This window comes from Equus asinus, chromosome 27 (genome assembly GCF_041296235.1).
Source record: "Equus asinus isolate D_3611 breed Donkey chromosome 27, EquAss-T2T_v2, whole genome shotgun sequence".
In the NCBI taxonomy this organism is placed as follows: Eukaryota; Metazoa; Chordata; class Mammalia; order Perissodactyla; family Equidae; genus Equus; species Equus asinus.
Window position 1 is genome coordinate 16,098,167 of NC_091816.1, and position 19,620 is coordinate 16,117,786.

Genomic DNA, 19,620 nt, shown 5'->3' on the forward strand with positions numbered 1-19,620 from the left:
TTATAAGTTTTGCAAGTTTTTGGTTAGACTTATCCATAAGTATTTTATATTTTTGGTATTGTTCTTAACAGTTTCAATTGTTTGTTGCTAATATATAAAAACACAGTTGATTTTTGTGCATTGATATTATGACTTGAGACATGATTACCTGATTAGTTTTAGTAGCCTTTTTTGTGGATTTCTTAGAATTTTCTACCTAGGTGATTACCTTGTCTATTAATAAAGCTAGGCTTATTTAAAATATATTTTGTCAAACGTTTGACAAATATATACTTGTCATTTATTGTAATTTATTGTAAGTATGATATGGTTCTTTTTTTCTATTAATATCATAAATTACATTGATTGATTTTCTAATCATAAACTAGCTTTGCATTTGGATAAACTCTACTTGGTAATCATGTAATAAGTTAAGGAGGAAGAAACTAATATTGCTTGTTTTAAGGATTACTGTGCCTTGTATGTGATTTGTGTTTAGTAAATATGCATTTTTAAATATAGTCCAAAAAAATGAATGCAAAGCAGGGAAGAAATTTTTAAAAGTTTAGACTTAGAGAAAATATAACTTTGTAGTCTTTCCTGAAATAGTACCTTGTTGTAGAATTGTGATATTTTGTGTTGTAAATTTCCTTGAATTCAGAACTAGATAATTCAGACCAGATGGCCAATGCAATCATGAAACAGAGAATCTTAGAATGACAAAGACAATTATTTTATTATTCATTATTTTATATCATTTGCATTCCATGTATAATAGCTACATAAGTTGTATGTATGGGCACAAATACGTCAGTTTCTCTCTCCCCTCTTTGTCATTCTTTTTCTCTCTTTCTGTGTCTCTCTCTCTTTCTTTTACACACACAAACACATATATACACATAGGCACTCACGTGGGCAAATAGGGAGTAACTTAATACATTGGTCATTTAACTGACGAACCCAACAATTTGCAATCCAGAGGCCAAAAGGACTCAGAGCAGCCAAACTGAACAATTTTTATCTGTGATTTTTCTCATTATCTATTTCCTCATGATCTTTCTCTCTCTGTATATATGGTATAATTACTTGGAGCAATTTTAGCTATGCGGTAATCTGTACATAGTAGATTAAACATGGCACTTTAGCATGAGAAAATGAAACAGTAATAGGTGTAGAGATGGGAGGATCTGAGAGCCAACAGCATGAGGAGAGAGATTACAAAAAGCAGACAAAAGAACGGAAAAGTGTAGCAGCTGGGGCTGCTCAGTGATTGCATACTATTGTGCATGATTCATGCCCCTGAGAATAATCGCAGAATTTTAGCACAGTCTAATAGCTTATGTTCAAGATGATGAAATGGAGTCATTAAGAATAAGTTAAGTCTGATCAGTATACTCGGTTTAACAAGGCATGGAAGTGTACAATCCATTTACAAAAACTGTCCATTAAAATAGTTGAAAATATTTTGGCACTTTTGGGAGTAAACTTTATTTCTTTTGGGAAATTCACTTGGACAATACTCTTCAAAGTCTCTGTTCAGTAACGCTGCTTAAATCAGGAATTTGATATATCTACAAGGAGTAACCATGTAACGGTGGCAAGGACAGGACACGGCCAACCTAAGGTGGCGCTCTTCCTACAGACTTCAAGATTAATAGCACCTCCCCTGGAATTGTGCGGTACTGCAGCCCTGTCCACAGGGGCTGGGATTTTAGGCTTCTGTTGTGTTCACTGTTGTATCCTCAGTGCTAGGACCGTGCGTGGCACGTAGTAGCCACTTCATAACATTTTTTTATTAACTATGAATGAATGCGTAAATTTAACTGAATTTATTAAGTAACTGAAGTAACCAAATTTAAACGGCAACATTTAGAAACAAAATATTTGAGTTCTCAGAAGAACTAACAAAATTTTATGGATGTCCTATTTAAATCAGAGCGGAACATTTGACTGAAAGGTAATAGAGAGGTGCTATAAAGGAAGGGAAAGGACTGGGAAAGTGTCAACTTCATGAACATTGTGGAGGAAGGCTTGGGTTTCCTCCAGGTCACCTTCCCTGCCAAGGTTCACCTTTTCTGTCCTGGATAAAAGTGGGGCCCAGAACGGCTTCTTGCGTTCCCAGATTGGATCATGCTGCATTGTATGGACAAGGCTTACCCTTCGTATTCTCTGTTCTTGAAATCTCAGTCTATTGTAAATGGATGCTGTGGTGGTGTTGGACTCTATCTGTTTAATATACTTTGTCAGTTCTAGTTTTGTACGATATAGAGAGAGCATTAAGCCAGATGATGATACTAATGATGACAAGGCATTGAATTTGGAATCTGAAGATTAAAATTTTACATCTGGCTGAACCATTTATGCTGAGATAAATGATATCATATTTGAAAAACAAAAAAAGACTTTCTATTTGCCTGTTATGTTTTGTTTGTCCATGAGGTTAAAAAATAGTTTAGAATTATTATATTATTATGGATAGCAATTAAGCAATTTAGAATCCAGTGTTTCCATAATTTATGGTGAATAAAATGCTACAAACCCTATTAAACATATTAAAAATTAGCCATTTTGAAACTTTAAGTTTATTAAATTTTTTAAAGGCACATTGGGATACCAGCCAAGCACAATAGTTCATACATAGTCATTAGATATGTGCATTGGCTTTGAAGATATGTTAAAGAGAATAGGGGAGGGGATTAAGAAAACAATTTTTTACAGTATCTTGGAATTCTTATCTATTATAAAGTCAAAAATAGTTTTGAAAATCCTGTAAAGGATATGCTATTTATAGGGCCCATAGTCAGCTTGTCAGATGTAATGGTTTTCTCATATTGGTCATTAATCTTTGTTTCAGTAATAATCGCAGACCACCATAAATTCTGAATACCCATGGAATTTCACGGTCTGAAATTATTCTGCAATTTAATGTCCAAGCATTAAAAACAGACGAAGAATTTGAGAATTTGTTTTCTTTTAATCAGTTGCAATGTAAAATGTTTATGAATCTCAATCTTGAAAAACTATTTTAATATGATGAAATATTTTGGAACGCTTTAAAAAGCCATAACAGAACTGAATTACATCTTTTATATTGGAATCAACAGAGGAACTTTTTAAAAGCCATATTTAGCTGCAAAGTTTTACAAGATTATATTTAAGGTGCAACTCAAAATCACCTTCCAGATGTCTCATTTATAGAATATGACTAGTTCATCCATGAATCACCAACATGTCATTCTGCTTCCGCACTGAAGTTTCATGCAAACTAAGGAAATACCAGAGCCTTCTGTTCTCTTGGGTCTTTTATTATAGGATCCACTCAGTCCGTTCTGCCTTTTGATAACGAAAGCCAGCATGAAAAGATAGACCACGATTCCAAAGGGGTCAACATCTTAGTAATTGGTCCTAATCACTCTGGAATATTGTATCCCAAGTTTAGACTTCTTTCCATCTTCCATATTTTGTTCATCAATCATGGTTTCTGTCATAACTTGGCATGAGTCTCTAGAATGCTGTGTATTGTTAAAACAATCCTACACTTCCTGAAATAGACACTCTATGTATTCTAGAGCGAAGAACTCTTTGAAGAAGTTCTTTCTTTTTTAATTACGTTGTCCATAAAAAAACATACTCAGCTTAATTATAATCATGTTAAATACTTATGACATATAATTCTTTAAAATTCGATGGATCAACTACTTTTATTGCATGTGATTGTTTCAATTAAATGATGAGGAAAATTTCATATTATCTGACAGAAAGTTGATGATATAATGGAAGTATTGTATCAAAAGCAGTTTAATTGGGAAATAATAGTATTTTCCATTTAGAACTTATGATAAACAACTGAAAAATTTTTATAACCTTCTAAGGATTCTTAATAGTTATTATTGATCAATTATTGATCTTTCCATGGCTTTAGAAATAAAATCGAAAGCCGTCAGCATTATCTGAAGTGATCTACCTATAGACTTGGGTAAGAAGAGCTCTCTTGCCCTGGATTCAAAACTTAAGTGCTGCTGGTATCATGAGTCACATTTACTAAGTTTATTAAAGAAGCAAATAGGTGCCTTTGTCAGTGACATGGTACAACCTGTAACCATAGATATCACACTCTTGACTAATACTTTTCAGGCCCCAAGGAAATACTTGTCTCCATCTCTTGTTCTCTGTCCTCAAAAGCAAGATGGTCACATCCTACTGCTCTGAACATTGAGAAGATCATGGATTTTGCCTCTGCTGGCAGCAGAGACAGACACAGCTCATACCTTAAGATGGCATATTTGCTGAGCTTGGAAAATACAACGTACTTTAAGTGTTTGTTAGCTTGACTTACAACTTTTAAATATTTAACCTCTATTTATGCCCTCACCTCAATCCTCATCTTTATATATCTGACTCCTTCCCTCTTGCTAATCTGTTCTCCTAGCACCTGTCCATATAGACACATACGTAATTTTGAAACACTTGCCATTTCCTAAAACATCCTTATGTCTCACTCGTTTCTCACTGGTTGTTTCCTTTCTCGGAGTGTCTCTTCCTTTCTTGTCTTCTGGATGAAATTTTTTCATCTTTAAGATTCTATTCAAGTGTTAACACCTCTTTGAAATTTTCTCCAGCACCCCACACTTCAACATAGACTGATCTAAAATGACACAATATGAAATGTTAAGTGCCCATATATATTTATATAAAAATATATAGGCATAGTACCTAGCACATCGTGAGAATTCAATATGTTCATTGTTATTAATTCTTCATGTTAAGCTGGATTATCATCTCCTCACTCTCACCTTTCCCTCCACCATACTAGATTGGCTGGTTCTATTGTGTGTCTCCATAGCATTTCGTGCTCCCATATTGGCCATTTTTAACAATCACACACTTGACTAATGTTTGTCTTTCTGTGTATATCTCATCCAATTCTTAATCCAGAATTAAACTGAATTAACGAATTGCTTTCCAGAGGGAAAGTAAGAGTTGAGATTTGGAGAGATATTTGAGGGTCTGGAATTTAGAAGTAGTTATAAAGACAATGGATAACATTAAGGAATTTTTTTTTCAATTTTGTTTACTTATTTATTTTTAATTGCAGTAACATCGGGTTATAACATTACATAGCCTTTGGATGTACATCATATTTCGAATTCCGTGTAGATTACATCATGTTCACCACCCAAAAACTAATTATAGTGCATCCCCTCACATGTGAGCCTAATCACCCCTTTTGCCCTCCCTCCCAGCCCCCCATGGTAACCACCAATCCAATCTCCGTTGCTATGTGTTTGTCGTTGTTTTTATCTTCTACTTATGAGTGAGATCATATGGCCTTTGATTTTCTCCCTCTGACTTATTTCACTCAGCATAATACCCTCAAGGTCCATCCATGTTGTCACAAATGGCCGGATTTCATCATTTCTTATGGCTGAGTAGTAAAATTTAAATAGTTATAAGGAATAAAAAATAAACATTCAGAATAGTAAAAGAAGGGACATCTAAGGTATTTACTTATATGTCCCCAAGGGGTTATTCATCTGAAACTGGTAGAGAATTGTCAAATTGAGTTTACCCCCTATTCTTTTACTTCAGTTCCAGTAGACATAATCAACTGCCTTACGTCAACGGCCAAGACATTTTTTTCAAAGTTAATGTGCCTTGTTTATATCTTCTTTAAGAAAAAAACTCTCAGTTAACTTGAGTTAATTATTTTTATCATCATCACCTGGCATATAATAGGGGCTTAGGAAATAGTGTCAAATATTTGCTTTAAGAACAATAATGTAGCAGTAAAAATATGCATAAATATTATCACTTCTGGGAAAAAAGTTTGATATAAAAGTTGTAATGGAAGTTTAGGAAACTATTCTTACCCTGATCAGTTCTCATGTGGATTTAGCAATGCTGTGGTTTTAGTTGACATCATATCTTAAAAGCAAATCACCTCTTGATACCACAGAGGTATGATGCATTTCTATAACAACATATTGATATGAAACTAGATAGCTGGTAACCAACACAATGCAGATTCTTCGGACTGGATAGCTGACCCATAGAGAAGATCTCATATGTTTTTGACGACATAATTTCTCTTTTTAAGAAATATTTTTTTGGGCTCCAGAAAAATGTTGGAATGAATTGAATGAAAGGAAAATTATAATTATTTAATTTCAGTAAGAGAATTCTTCTGTCTTTCATACTTCATTCTCCCAGTTTATAAAATATAAGAAATTTAACTTATTTTTGAACTTTTCCCCTTCCTTTAAATTTAGTTATAATTGACCAGCTATATAAAAAAATCAACAAATGAATTTCCACTTATAAAAATCACTTATTTTCTTACTCTAGGGATGGCAGAAATTAGCGGTAAAAACAGGAAATAAAGAAACATCTTAAGTAGAAATTACTTTAAGTAAAGCCTTCTAAGTCAGTTATTTTCAATAATCAGCCTTAATGAGGTGATAGGTCTATGAGTAATAGGACAAAAAACTGAAGGGCAGGTAAAATAATTGTATTACAAGAAACTTAATAGCTTTTTAAAACGTCTTTTCCTTGAGAACTCATTATCCTGAAGAAAATTACAAACTGTATTAGAAAGCACTTTAATCTGAGCTGAAAATTGTTTCAGAAACTCCCCATCAAGCACTAGGTGAGGTAAGCAAATTTAACTGCTTTAACCCTATAATTACATTTCCGCTATCTGTGCTTCCAAATTTCCGTGAGATATCACAGTGAAATCACCAGAAACATTGCTGCGCTGCTAATACATATAACATAACTCATGGGTGTGACACAACTAGTCTAAGAAAGGTTGATACACTAAACAGCAGAGGAATTAAATTTTTAAATCATGTTAAAGGATGTGGTAGAAAAAACATCTGGAAAAGAACAGGTTGATTGAAATAGGCCTGCATGGCTTCAGGAATGGAAGTCATATTAAACTAATCTCCAAAGAACTCTGAGAGTATTACTGCCAAAAAAGACAAAGGCAGTTCAGGGATGTAATGCATTTGGATTTTCAAGGATCACATGAAAATGCTGGAGCTTAAAGAGTCAGTCTAGCAATGTGTTATCTTTGATTTTTAACCTTTTCATTGTTTTCAAAGACGGCCATCTGGCTCGTTTTTAAAATTCATATGAATAGGCAGAAACACGATATTCATTTAGGAAATAATTATTGTGCCTACTGTGTGCCAGGCAGGTACAGAGATTAGAGAAACAAGAGATGTGTCTTCATCCTTGAGACTCCAGAGTCTGGGCTGAGAGCTCAGCAACTATCTGGCTGGGTTAGAGAGACACTAACCCAAACTGAGGTTTTGCATGTTCTGCTTCAGATGTTTAAATTTTAGATTTAAATTTTAAAATTAAAGATGAGGACAATCCTCATTCCTATTCAATGGTGACAAAATATATATGGAGGCATAGGGTTTTCTGCAGGAGCACTTGTAGAAATAGTAAAGAAATGAAAGAGAATCTTGAAGCAAAATATTTTTATGTACATTCTTTTAGTTATTTCTAGAGCAGCTTCAGCTATCTTAAAATAAAGTTAAACCCTACGGAATAGATGAATCATTTAATCAGATTGGTAACTGGAATTATGGCTTGAATCCAGCTACATGTTTTGTGTTTAATCATGGAACTGTGTAGCTAGAAAGAATTGCAGACAACTCCGGTTTAGAGATTCTTGAAGTGCGTTCTATAATACAAAAAGAAAAGTTTTTATGGTCAAATAATCTAGAAATCAAAGGATTAAATAAAGTTAAACAGTTTTTCCACTGCAAGAATTCTCTGAATTTATTCTACTGATGTGTATTGTATTCTCCACAAAAGACAGCACAGTTTATAGCATTTCCCAGTCTTGTTTGACCATATGTACATTTTTCAAAGAACACTTCTTGGGGAATATTTATTTGAAACTCTTTGGAAACTATTGCCTTAGCCGAACTTCCTTACTTTGCAAAGATAGAGTCAATGTTCAGCAGGTTAAGTGATTTACACAGTCAAAAGTTAGCTCTGGTGAGTCAAGGCTAAGTATGCAGCTTTTAGATTTTTAGTCTGGCATGCATTCTTCCAAACCGTGGTCTTCAACTTGCATACACATATCTCCAGGAGCACATAAAGATTTTTCAGATATATGTAGGCACAGACAGCTTTAAGAAAATCTAGTTCTACATCTGTTTCATAAAATTGATTTACCTGGGGCCAGCCAGTGGCATAGTGGTTAAGTCTGTGTACTCCACTTTTGTGGCCTGGGGTTCACGAGTTCGGATCCTGGGCGCAGACCTACACACCCCTCATCAAGCCATGCTGTGGTGGCATCCCACATACAAAAAAGAGGAAGATTGGCAACAGATGTTAGCTCAGGGCCAATCTTCCTCAGGCAGGAAAAAAAAATTGATTTGCCTAAGAACAAGTCTGGGTTGATCATGGGAGCAGGCTTGCCCTCTCATTTCCTACATCTTTCTATGACAGATCTTCTTCTTATTTGTCACATTGGAAGAAATGATTTACTTTTATGGAAAAGGAGTATGCTTTTAAGGAATTTAGTTGTCTGTCATTGGTTAATCACAGAATTAGAAATAGGAATATTAAACTAAAAGCTTGTTACTTCAGCTTACACAACATCGGTCTCATTAATGAAATAGTTATCAATACCCACAGAACATTAACATATTTAAATTTTGATAGCGTTAGCCACTAATGTGGCATTGATTGTTAATTAGCAATGAAGTAACCTTTATACGTCATTATATTGTAAATTAAATACCTATCAGCTTTTGTGCACGTATACACCACCTTTCTTCCTATTATTTTAGATGACCTGTCTGTGTGCTTTTCTAAGGCCAATCTTGCCTGACACCTACTGAATCCCTCCCTCTCTCACCTACTATAGAACATCACTTGGGCCTTTCTCGTCTTGTCTCCTGCATCTGTACCTTTTCCCACTTGATTGGATTTCTCACCAGCATACACACATACCATTTTTCTCTCACATTAAATATAATCTTCTCTTGATTTCACTTGCTTCTCCAGCTATTTCTCCATTTTCTGTTCCCCTTTATAGCAAAGATTTTCAAGAGTTACCTATACTCATTATCTCCTTTTTCGCTCTTTAAATTCTGTCAACATCTAGTTCTCATGAATCTTTCATCTCCATCACTTCAAAGCTACTCTTGTCAAGGTCACCAAAGTCTTCCACATTAATAAATCTAATGGTTAATTCTCAGCCCTTATCTTACTTGGGGCGTTTGATATGGCTGCTCACTTCCTTCTCTTTGAATACTTTCTTCACTGGGCTTCCAGAACCCACATTCTCCTGGTTTTCTTTGTATTTCCCTTGCTGCTCCTTCTCAGTGTCTTTTGCTCCTCACATTCCCAAACTTTGATATTAGAGTATGCAGGGCTTCCCGGTTTCTATTCTCATCTGTAGACACTCCTCTTGTGATCTCCTCCTGCCTTATGGCTTTAAATGCTATCTATGTGCTCATAACTTTCTAACTTCCATATTGCCATCCAGGTTCCTCCCCTTAGTCTCTGGACCTACCTACTGGAATACCTACTTAATATCTCCACTTAGGTGCCTACAGGCATCTCAGACTTAAAATTTCCAAACGCTGCATTTCCAGTCTTCCTCTCCAATGGTTTTCCTTGCAGTCTTTTCTATTTCCATTAATGATAATTCAATCTTCCCACTTTTTCCTTCTTAACTGTTCACTTTCTCACACCTCATGCCCAATGCCATTGAGAAATCTTTGAAGTTCAATTTCAAAATGTCTCCAAAATATGACCATTTCTTACAACCTCTACTGCTACCATTCTGGTTCAAGAAACTATTATCTCTTGCTTGGACTTTTGCATCTATCTTTGTAGTCCAACCCCCATCCTACTTTCCCATCTGCATCGAAAGTCACAGCAGCCAGAGATATCCTATTAAAATGTCTGCTCAGTGTTCTAATCATTATTCATCTTACCAATAGAAAAACCCAAAGAGTTTACAACAGCCTACAAAACCCTACGTGATTGGGTTCTCACTAACTCTGCACTATTAACCTCCAATTCCATTAATCTCCTCCAGTCAGCCCACAAACACCTTTGCTGTTTTTTTATACACATCAGGGTGCTCTCAGTGGAGGACATTTGCTCTTGCTGTTCCCTCAGTCTGTAACACTTTTCCTCAACAAACTCATGGCTCATCCCCTCACCTCCTTCATGTCTGTTCAAATTTCATCTCTTTGGAGAGACCGTCCCTGATCTCTGTATTTAAAATTACAACACTCCTCAGAACTTCCTCACAATCTTTGGTGATTTAGTTTTCTTCATGTCACATATCACCTTTTAATGTAATTTACTTATTTATTATGCTTATTATCTGTCTCCACACACTAGAATATAAGCTCCATGAGGACAGGTTTTCTTGTATGTTTTATTTGCTAAGGTATTCCAAATGGGAAAATAATACATGCGTGAGAAAGACACAAAATATACATACCAACTTTAGGATAGTGAGCACATTTGGGAAAGAATCATATGGAATAAAACTGAGTGAAGATGACCAGATGGCTTTAGTTTTCTCATTTATACCATATTATTTATTTTTTTTAATAATAAAGGACCCAATTATCATTAAGAGTTTATTTTTGTTATATATTATTGTTGGGTACAAGGGTTTTAGTTGTATTTTTCCTCTGAACTTTCTGAACATTTAAAATATTTTAAAACGTTATAAAAACAGTTTAGGGAGCTGGCCCAGTGGCACAGTGGTTCAGTTTGCGAGCTCTGCTTCAGTGGCTTTGAGTTTGCCTGTTCAGATCCTGGGTGTGGACCTACTCATCAAGCCATGCTGTGGCAGCGTGCCACATAGATGAGCTAGAAGGACACACAACTAGGATATACAACTATGTACTGGGGTTTTGGGGAGAAAAATAAAACAGTTTACTGAGAAAGAAAGAGGGTGGCATATGGGGCTACTGTGGTTCTGAATGGCTGGAACAAAGATCGGGGAGAAGGACCGATGGTAGAAGGAGAGAAGGAGAGACAGACAGTGGCCAAGCATAGGGTAGTCATGGGTAAGTTAGGCTATTTTATAAAAGGATATTTAGGACATGTGTCATAGAGCAGTGTTTCTCAAACTTCAATATGCATAGATGCATAGTAATCACCAAATGATTTGACCAACTGTAAATTCCAATTCAGTTGGTCTGAGAGGAGCTGAGATTCTGTCCCGTAAGACTCTCCCAGGTAGTGCTGTATTCTCCTGGTGCTAGAGCGTCACGAACAAGTCCTATAGTGCAGAAGCTCGAACTTGTCCTCACACTAGAATCCTCAGGAGAGTTATAGGAAATACCGATGTCTGGGTTCAAACCCCAAAGACTCTGATTTAATTGGCATTAGGTGTGGTCTGGCCACCACCTAATATTTTAAAAAGTGGTTTTAATGTGCAGCTTTAAAGTGCTGTGGCGGGTCCAGGCCAGGTGCCTTCCTGGTAAATTGCCTCTTCTGAGGACCCCTTCTCAATGCATGCTTCCTATAGTCTCTTTCTGAGGGGTTTTGAAGCAGAGGCCACCGGGTTGTACAAATTGACGCTGCTGCTCAAGCCAGGCCATGTGCCAGGGATTAGGACCCCAAACCAGACACAGGCTGGACACCTGACAGGCATTCTCTTTACTGACTGAGGCCTGGGCAGTCAACTGCTTCAAGAACCTGAATGACCATTACATGCAAAGTAAAAGTAGGGACAACATAGGCCTACTTCTGAGAGGGGTGCTGTCAGAGATGCTGCAGACTTGCCAGAACTACTGCCAGACTGTCAAATCGATTATTTAATCATTTGATTGATTTATTATTTTCAAAATTTATCGATGGTGGGATATGTGCAAGATGTATAATTCAAATTTGGAGAAGACAGACTTTTTCCGGCCCTGGTAGAGCTTGTCATCAGTTACCACAAAGAGTAAACAACTTATCACATGATTGTGAACTTATTTTTAAGGTGGTGATGGTTACATGCATGGTCTGGTACTGAAAGGACGAGTACTAGGGGTCTGAGGGAAAGGCTTGTTTGAAGGAGTGATAGATAAGCTGAGACCTGAAGGATGAGTAGTAATCAGCTGGGAGAATGGAGTAGGAGGCAGAGGAAAAGCTGCTGTTGAGTACTGACTGTTCTATCACTCAGGGGAATTTTCAGCTGTTTAAACAATTTCCTTTATCTTTTTTCCTGAAGTATTTTTACTTAAAGCCTTTAGTGACTATATTATCCTGAATGTCTCCCTGGCTTTGTTGTGTGTTTTGTTTTCAATCTGAAAAAGCCAATGCATATCCGCTAATGGTTTCAGGAAAGACAAAATGAGGAGAAGCAACAGGAAACATGAAACGGCGGGGGGCGGGGGGGGGGGGCGGGGGGCGGAGTCTGAGCTGTGCTTCCTTCTGGCGGCAGTGTGTGGATAACTATTCAGAAAGGAGTTGGAGTAGAAGGAAGGACGGGAAGGGTGTGGGAAGAGGCTAGAGGTTGTGAGGCCATCTTGAAGACAGGTGCATTAGATCCAGTGAAAAATGATGGCACCTCATCCCAGGGGATTTGAGAAGGGCCTGCAGAGACTGAAGAGAAGCAGCCAGTTTGGAGACGTGTCATTACAGGACTTTAAGACTGATTGGAACATTTGATGGAGGAGAGGAAGACCCCAAGGATGACTCCAAGGAGCCAGACTCCTTGGCTCATTTGCAGGCTTCTGCCCTGTGTTTCATGAGTTTATAAGCTCACGATCACAGTTTAATACTCCAATTACCAAATTTCTGTTATTGTCTGATGACTTTCAACATCTAATAATTTTAGGTCTTTGATGGCTTAAGTATCTTCAAATACTTATTAGCGGTAGGAGAAAATGAAGGAAATCAAATTATTTCAAACAGTTTTTAAATTTGCTGTCCTCTTATGAGAAATGGAATACTATATAAATGGAAGTATGTTGCTCAGCATTCCTTTTGAATTCCTTTTGCTCTGCATGCCTTAGAGCACTATGCCCTGAGTCACTGGGTCGTGGCAGAACTGATTATGAGATACAGTTCACGCCAGGGTTGGGAGTGGGGTGGACATGCCAAACAGATGAAAAAATAATACCTACCCTGAGAAACATTCAATCAAGATGAGAATTTGGAGCATAAATGGCCAAAAATATTGACAAAATAGCCTGTCAATCTCATGGAATTTTTCTTTACTTTGATTAATCATTTTGCTCAGATATACTTGTGAAGTATAAAATAGACACTTACCTAGATATCTTTTCCTGTGAGACAGTGACCCACTTAGAAATGAAGATCTACACATAATCTTTTAAAGGTTGGCAGTTTTCAACTCCTAGTCCAAACAATTTCCACTCTCAAATTGATTTTGATCTTTAACTCACTTCTAAACAACGTAAGTATTAGAGGAGGAATGGGGAAGAGGGACATCATTATATTCCATAATGTTTTTGTTGGAATTAAATACGGATTTTTTTAGGTGTACTTTACAAAATATCTTGATATGCGATGGGAAGAGGTGATTAAGCAATTATTGGAAATACTGCAGGTCTGACACAAATGCATTAACGCTATTATGAATATCGTGATTACATTATATGAATATGTTATAATGCTATTACATATGTCCTAACATGAAATAAAAATCCGAAGCTAATTCAGATTTTAGCTTTATTCGTGACAGCATTTTCCTTAACCAAAGATTAGAAAATTTGATAGAAAACATTTTTTTCTTCTTTATTTTTTCTGAGGAAGATTCAACCAGAGCTAACATCTGTTGCCAATCTTCCTCTTTTTTTTGATTTAGGAAGATTTGTCCTGGGCTAACATCTGTGCCAATCCTTCTCTATTTTTTATATGTGGGTTGCTGCCACAGCTTGGCTGCTGAGTGGCGTAGGTCGGTGCCCGGGATCTGAACCCATGAACCAGAGTTGCCAAAGTGGACTGCACTGAGCTAAACCACTAGGCCATGGGTCTGGCCCCAGAAAACATTTTTTAATCTAAATGAAAAGAGGAAGAAAGTAAAATAAATTCTATGGAGGGACGTGCGTTTGCACTTAAAGAGTTTAACAAGTTTGATGCATGCATTTTAGCAAAGGAAAATGAGAGAAGTCAGCTTCTGCTAGTTAGAACAAAGGCTGGCATTGTGAGATTTACTTTTCTGGCATTTATAGTCTATTGCCCTGAAACACTTGATAAGCTCACTTAAATTGGGAGGTCAGAAAATCAGAAAAAATATGAAGATGGTAGAAATGTTGAGATCACAGGGCCCAAGGAGTTGATGTGTTTTCATCACTTCATTTTCTCTTTTCATTCGGGGAAGTAACGTGTACGTTTGTACTTATCTGTTGTTCAAAGCATTTTGTAATTAATGCTTTGGACAAATCTTACTAGGCAGGTAGGATACAAATGCAAAACTTAAGAATCAGAAAAGTAAAAAGCTTATTAAAATTAGATAACTCACAATGGAGGGGCCAGTATTAGAAGGATCTGTGTTCAGGTTCCCTATTAAATCTATTCCAGAATAGTATTGATAGTGACTGCAACTACCATGTGCTGGATAATAAGGTTTAGTCTATTCTATCTCATTTAATACTTAACACCACCCTAAGAGGTGGGTGCTTCTGTCCCTATTACATTGCAAGAAACAGAAGTGATACAACTTAAGTTTGGGGAGGGGTCATCATTTTTCCTTTTTAAGATGTATAGGCTCTGAGGGACTACTTAAGATTTCTTGTTTGTATTTCGGTTAACTGAAGTCCACGTTTTATAGAGCGCTGTGGGAATCACTCTCAATTGTTCTTTAGGTCACTTTACCAAAGCTTGCATTGGGACATATCCATATAATAGCAGTTGAGGAAAAGAAGATACCTAATCAGACAGCATAGTATGAGAATAATACGTTAAAATACAACAAGCGTGGACCAATTTTAGTATGTCTCAGTTATATTAAGGATTAGGCTGTCTGATGGATTTTAATCCATTTGATGCCATTCTCTTCATTCTGGATGAGTTTTATTCTTGTTTTTGTTCTTATAATGTTAATTGTTATCACTATATTTAATACAGAAAAGGAACTTGTAGCAGAGTCAGTAGCATTCATCTCCAAGCTTCTATCATCTCCAAGAAGTTTCAAAATTATATATTCTTGGCTTGGGGAGGGTGCTATAATAAAAAAAGGGCAGACAAAGCCAAACAAAGAAAAACAACTTTACAAACAACAGAAATTAGTTTAATGACATATAGCCTCGCTTATTAGTAAAGGGTCTAACAAGTTTGACGCATGAAATTCAGCCACAGAAAAGACAAGAAACAGCCTCTGCTAGCCAGAACAAAGGCTGACATTGTGAGAGTTCAGCGGCATAATATACAGGCTTCAAATAAGAGTTCTGGCCAGTGGGACATAAAGGACGTGCTTCATTAGCTATCATAGTGCATACCTCTCAGGCTTGTACCACGGGGCAGCATGCAGCAAGGGCATGGGCGCAAAGAATGAGCCATTCACTCAGGTTTCATAATCTTGCTCTGTTTCAGCCTCCTGGGTTGACAGCTTTCAAGTTAAGCATGGAAGGCTCTGAAGAAACAGTCTTACATTCTTCAGTGATAGAGTTTGTTTTTGGAAAATGGCTATCTAAAATAAGGAGATAAAGTAAGTTGAGGCTGTGAGCTCAATTTATTACATTAGATGTCTTTCCGGAGCATAGTGATATTTTTATGATTGCTTTGAACACTTCAATAAAATAGTTCTACAAAGATCGGTCTCAAATGAAATTATTTGCAATTTCTATGTCATTCAACCCTATGCAATCATATGAATATTCATTTTACAGTGAAAGCTTACTTTGTATGTAGAAAAATTACAGTAGAATGCTTTGCAAAGATATTGAGTAAAAGAAAAATAATTCTATGTAGTAGATTTCAGGACAACTACTATAAATTCCAATCTTTTTCCCAATCATCCAGAGCCACAGAACTCTGTCCCGCCTGGAAAACACAAAAGTATGTAACTCAAATTCAAATTAATGGCAACATTTTTGAATTCATTTCATACATCCTCTGTGCTTTGAAGAGAAATAAATTATAATTTGGTTCTGATTTATATTAATTTCCTAGATACGAAGATCAGTTTTAAATAGTATTGCCCGAAGGCTCAGGGTCTTAACTGTGTAAAATTGCATAAAGTTGCTGAGAACCGTTCTGAACTTGAACTATAATGAAGAGGGAATAAATAAGGCTAGAAAACCTATCCATCATGTTACTGTCATAGAATTTTCAAGACAAAATAGCCAAAGAGACCATACAATTCAAATTCATATTTAACATTATTTGTTGTGAAGAATATCACCATCGATGCACCTAAATATATTGGAGATATCTATTTCTAAAATATGTGAGTAATTTATGATCTACACTGGTTCAGGATTTTATCAAATACTCAGAAGGAGTAGTAGGAAGTCATTGCTTAATGCCTAAAAGCATTAAAAATCCCAAAATACTACACCAATCAAGATATTGTAAAAGAACTGTTTAAAATGAAAATTTCAAATTTTACCTATTTTCCAATAAGAACACTAATTTCTTTCTTAAAACACTAGATGTGAGCAAATACTCTGTAGGCTGGCCAGTCAAGTTTATGATAGTGTCAGAGAAGATCACTTGCATTCACAAGGCTCCCCACGGGCCTTCATCTGAGGCAAAAGTGCTTCTTAATTAACAAAGTCAAAATTGCTAGAATGTAGCTCCAGGTACACCTATAAAGCAGTTTGTCTTAAGTCCCTATATTCGACAATTCTATTTTTCTCCCTTAGCAAATCACTAGCAGTTTTATACTAAAAGCCTATCCCAGAGGCAGGCTGTCTAACTAGCCTTTAATTTGGTTTTCATATAAACCACATACTATAGGTTGAATTGTATCCCCCCAAATTCTTATATGGAAGTCCTAACCTCCAGTACCTCTGAATGTGACTTTATTTGGAGACATGGTCTTTAGAGAGATAATCAAGTTAAAATGAGGTTGTTAGGATGAGATACCAATATTGGGCATCAATACGGCTGGTGTCTTTATGAAAAGCTGAAATTTGGACAAAGAGACACCAGACAGGGAGAACCTCATATGAACATGGGGATGGCCATCCAAAGTCAAGGAGAGAGGCCCAGAACATATCGTTCCCTCATAGACCTCAGAAGGAACCAACTCTACCAATGCCTTGATTTTGGACTCCTATCTTCCAGACTGTGAGATAATTTCTGTTTTTTTAAGCCACTCAGTTTGTGATGCTTTATTACAGCAACTCTAGCAAATTAACACATCACACACACACACACAATGATCCACACATCTCTGATAATTTCCTTTAAAAAAAGATAACTGAGATTATGCTTCTTTTTCTTCATTCTAAAAAATATGTTGGTTAAAATTGTGACATTTGGAACACCCAGACTCCAACTGAGTTGCTAATTTATATTATGCCAGTGATGTATAAATCACTTTGTCTATTTAGAAAAAATTCAGATAAATATCACATATTTAGAAATTATTTAAAAATAAAAACCCACTACATTTGCAGGATTGAATTTTATTCAAACTCAAGTTTTTAAAACACGATTTCTAGGTAAAGTGAATAATACTCTGGCAATATTGAAAGGACATAGATGACAGATTTATTTGAAGTCTTTAATTGGAGAGTTTATTCTCTATTAATTTATGAATTTCCTCAACTGTTTATCCATTTATCTATCTCCCAGAGTTTTGCTATAATAGCATTTTATAGGACAATTTTGTGTCACACAGATCATTTTGATTTTTTGTTTTTCTAAGTTCAAAAACATTTCTAAACTATGAGAAGTTTTATATTCATTTACAAATTTGTAAAGACAAAGGTAAATGTCCAATTTTTAACATGGGTAAGATTACTAACCTTACCACTACCTCACAGTGTGGTGGAGGTATTAGATAAAGAAAATAGATAAGAGAAAGCAATCAGAGGAATAAGAATTAGGAAGGAAGGGGCTATCTTAACTTGTAGATAATGTGACTATATATCTGGAAAACCGCAGGACAAAATCAATGAGAAAACTCTTATAGACCGTGTTACTGGTAGGTTGAGGGAGTGGCCATAAGGGATATACCACAAGGGAACTCTGTATACTGATTTTGGTGGTTGTTACATGTATTAAAATTCATAGCTGTATGGCAAAAGAAAGAAACAAGTCCATTTAAAAATTAACAACCTTAATAAAATAAAAAGCTACTCTAGGCAATAAAAATTTACTCACCTAGCCGGCTATAAAACAAAAATACAGAAACCTGTAGCATTCTAGCAAACAAATAATAACCAGATAGAAGATATAGTAGAAGAAACTACTTGCTTTACAACCACTAAAACAAAAGTGTATAAAACAAAATACATAAACTTAAAAAGAAACGGACAGAACCTAAATGAGGAAAACCACCCAAAAGATCCCAAAGTACACTTGAATGCATAGAAAGATATATTACTGGATAGGGAGAACTGTTTAAAAAAAATTCCCAATGATTATAAATTTAGTGCATTCCATTAAAATACCGTTATGTACTTTACTGTTATCCTGGAACAAGACAAGGTGGTTATAAAGCTCATTTGGAAAAATAACAAATAAGAACATCCACACAATTCTTGAAAATGAAGGCGAGGGGTCAGGCCCTATGAGATGTTAAAACATATTACAGAGCCTATTAAAACAGCATGGTATTGGTATGTGACTAGAAAGACAGACCAATGTACTAGAGTTGAAATTCCAGAAAAAGAAACAAACCTCAGTGCAGTGCGTGTGGGAATTTATGAAAAAGCATGTAAAGACAGGGGGGTAACAAAGAACAGTTTACTAAGTATTGTTGGGATCAGTGGATGGCCATATGGAAAAATGTAAAATTAGAATCATTCTCCATATTGTAGTAGAGAAGGAACTATAAAAGGATCAGAGTTTTTTTTTTTTAAAGATTGGCACCTGGGCTAACAACTGTTGCCAATCTTTTTTTTTTTTTTTTCTGCTTTTATCTCCCCAAACCCCCCTGTACACAGTTGTATACCTTAGTTGCATGTCCTTCTAGCTGTGGGATGTGGGACGCCACCTCTACCTGGCCTGACCAGCAGTGCCATGACTGCGCCCGGGATCCGAACCCTGGGCCGCCGCAGCGGAGCGCGTGAACTTAACCACTCGGCGACGGAGCCGGCCCCAGGATCAGAGTTTTAAAGCAAGGGAATAACAAGAATCACAAGCACTGTAAGAAAACACGGGTGAGTTTATTTATAACAGGGGAGTAGAGGAAATTATTCCAAACGTGACTAAGAATCCAAGAGCAATAAGAACAAATATTGATAAGTTTGATATATGAAATAAAAAAATTAAACTTTTGCATGGCAAAAACCAGCATAGGAAAATAAAAAGACAAACTGGGAAAATCATTTGGAACTTATGTCACAGACAAATGGATACTATTTCCAAAATCAAAGAGCTTTTAAGTGCTGTTAAGACTTGAGAAGAATAAAACTAAAATTCTATGTAAAAATAGGTGAAAGAAATGAATAGACATTATACATAAAAAGAAACGTAAATGTTTAGCGAAATAAGCCAGACAGAGAAAGACAA

The 19,620-nt window shown here is 36.1% G+C and overlaps 1 protein-coding gene across 1 annotated transcript in view; it reads right to left on the bottom strand.

Moving 5' to 3' along the window:
• Positions 1 to 19,620, bottom strand: part of DLC1 (DLC1 Rho GTPase activating protein) — a 479,646-nt gene that overhangs the window by 423,456 nt on the left and 36,570 nt on the right. The gene's annotated exons all lie outside the window — the stretch shown is intronic.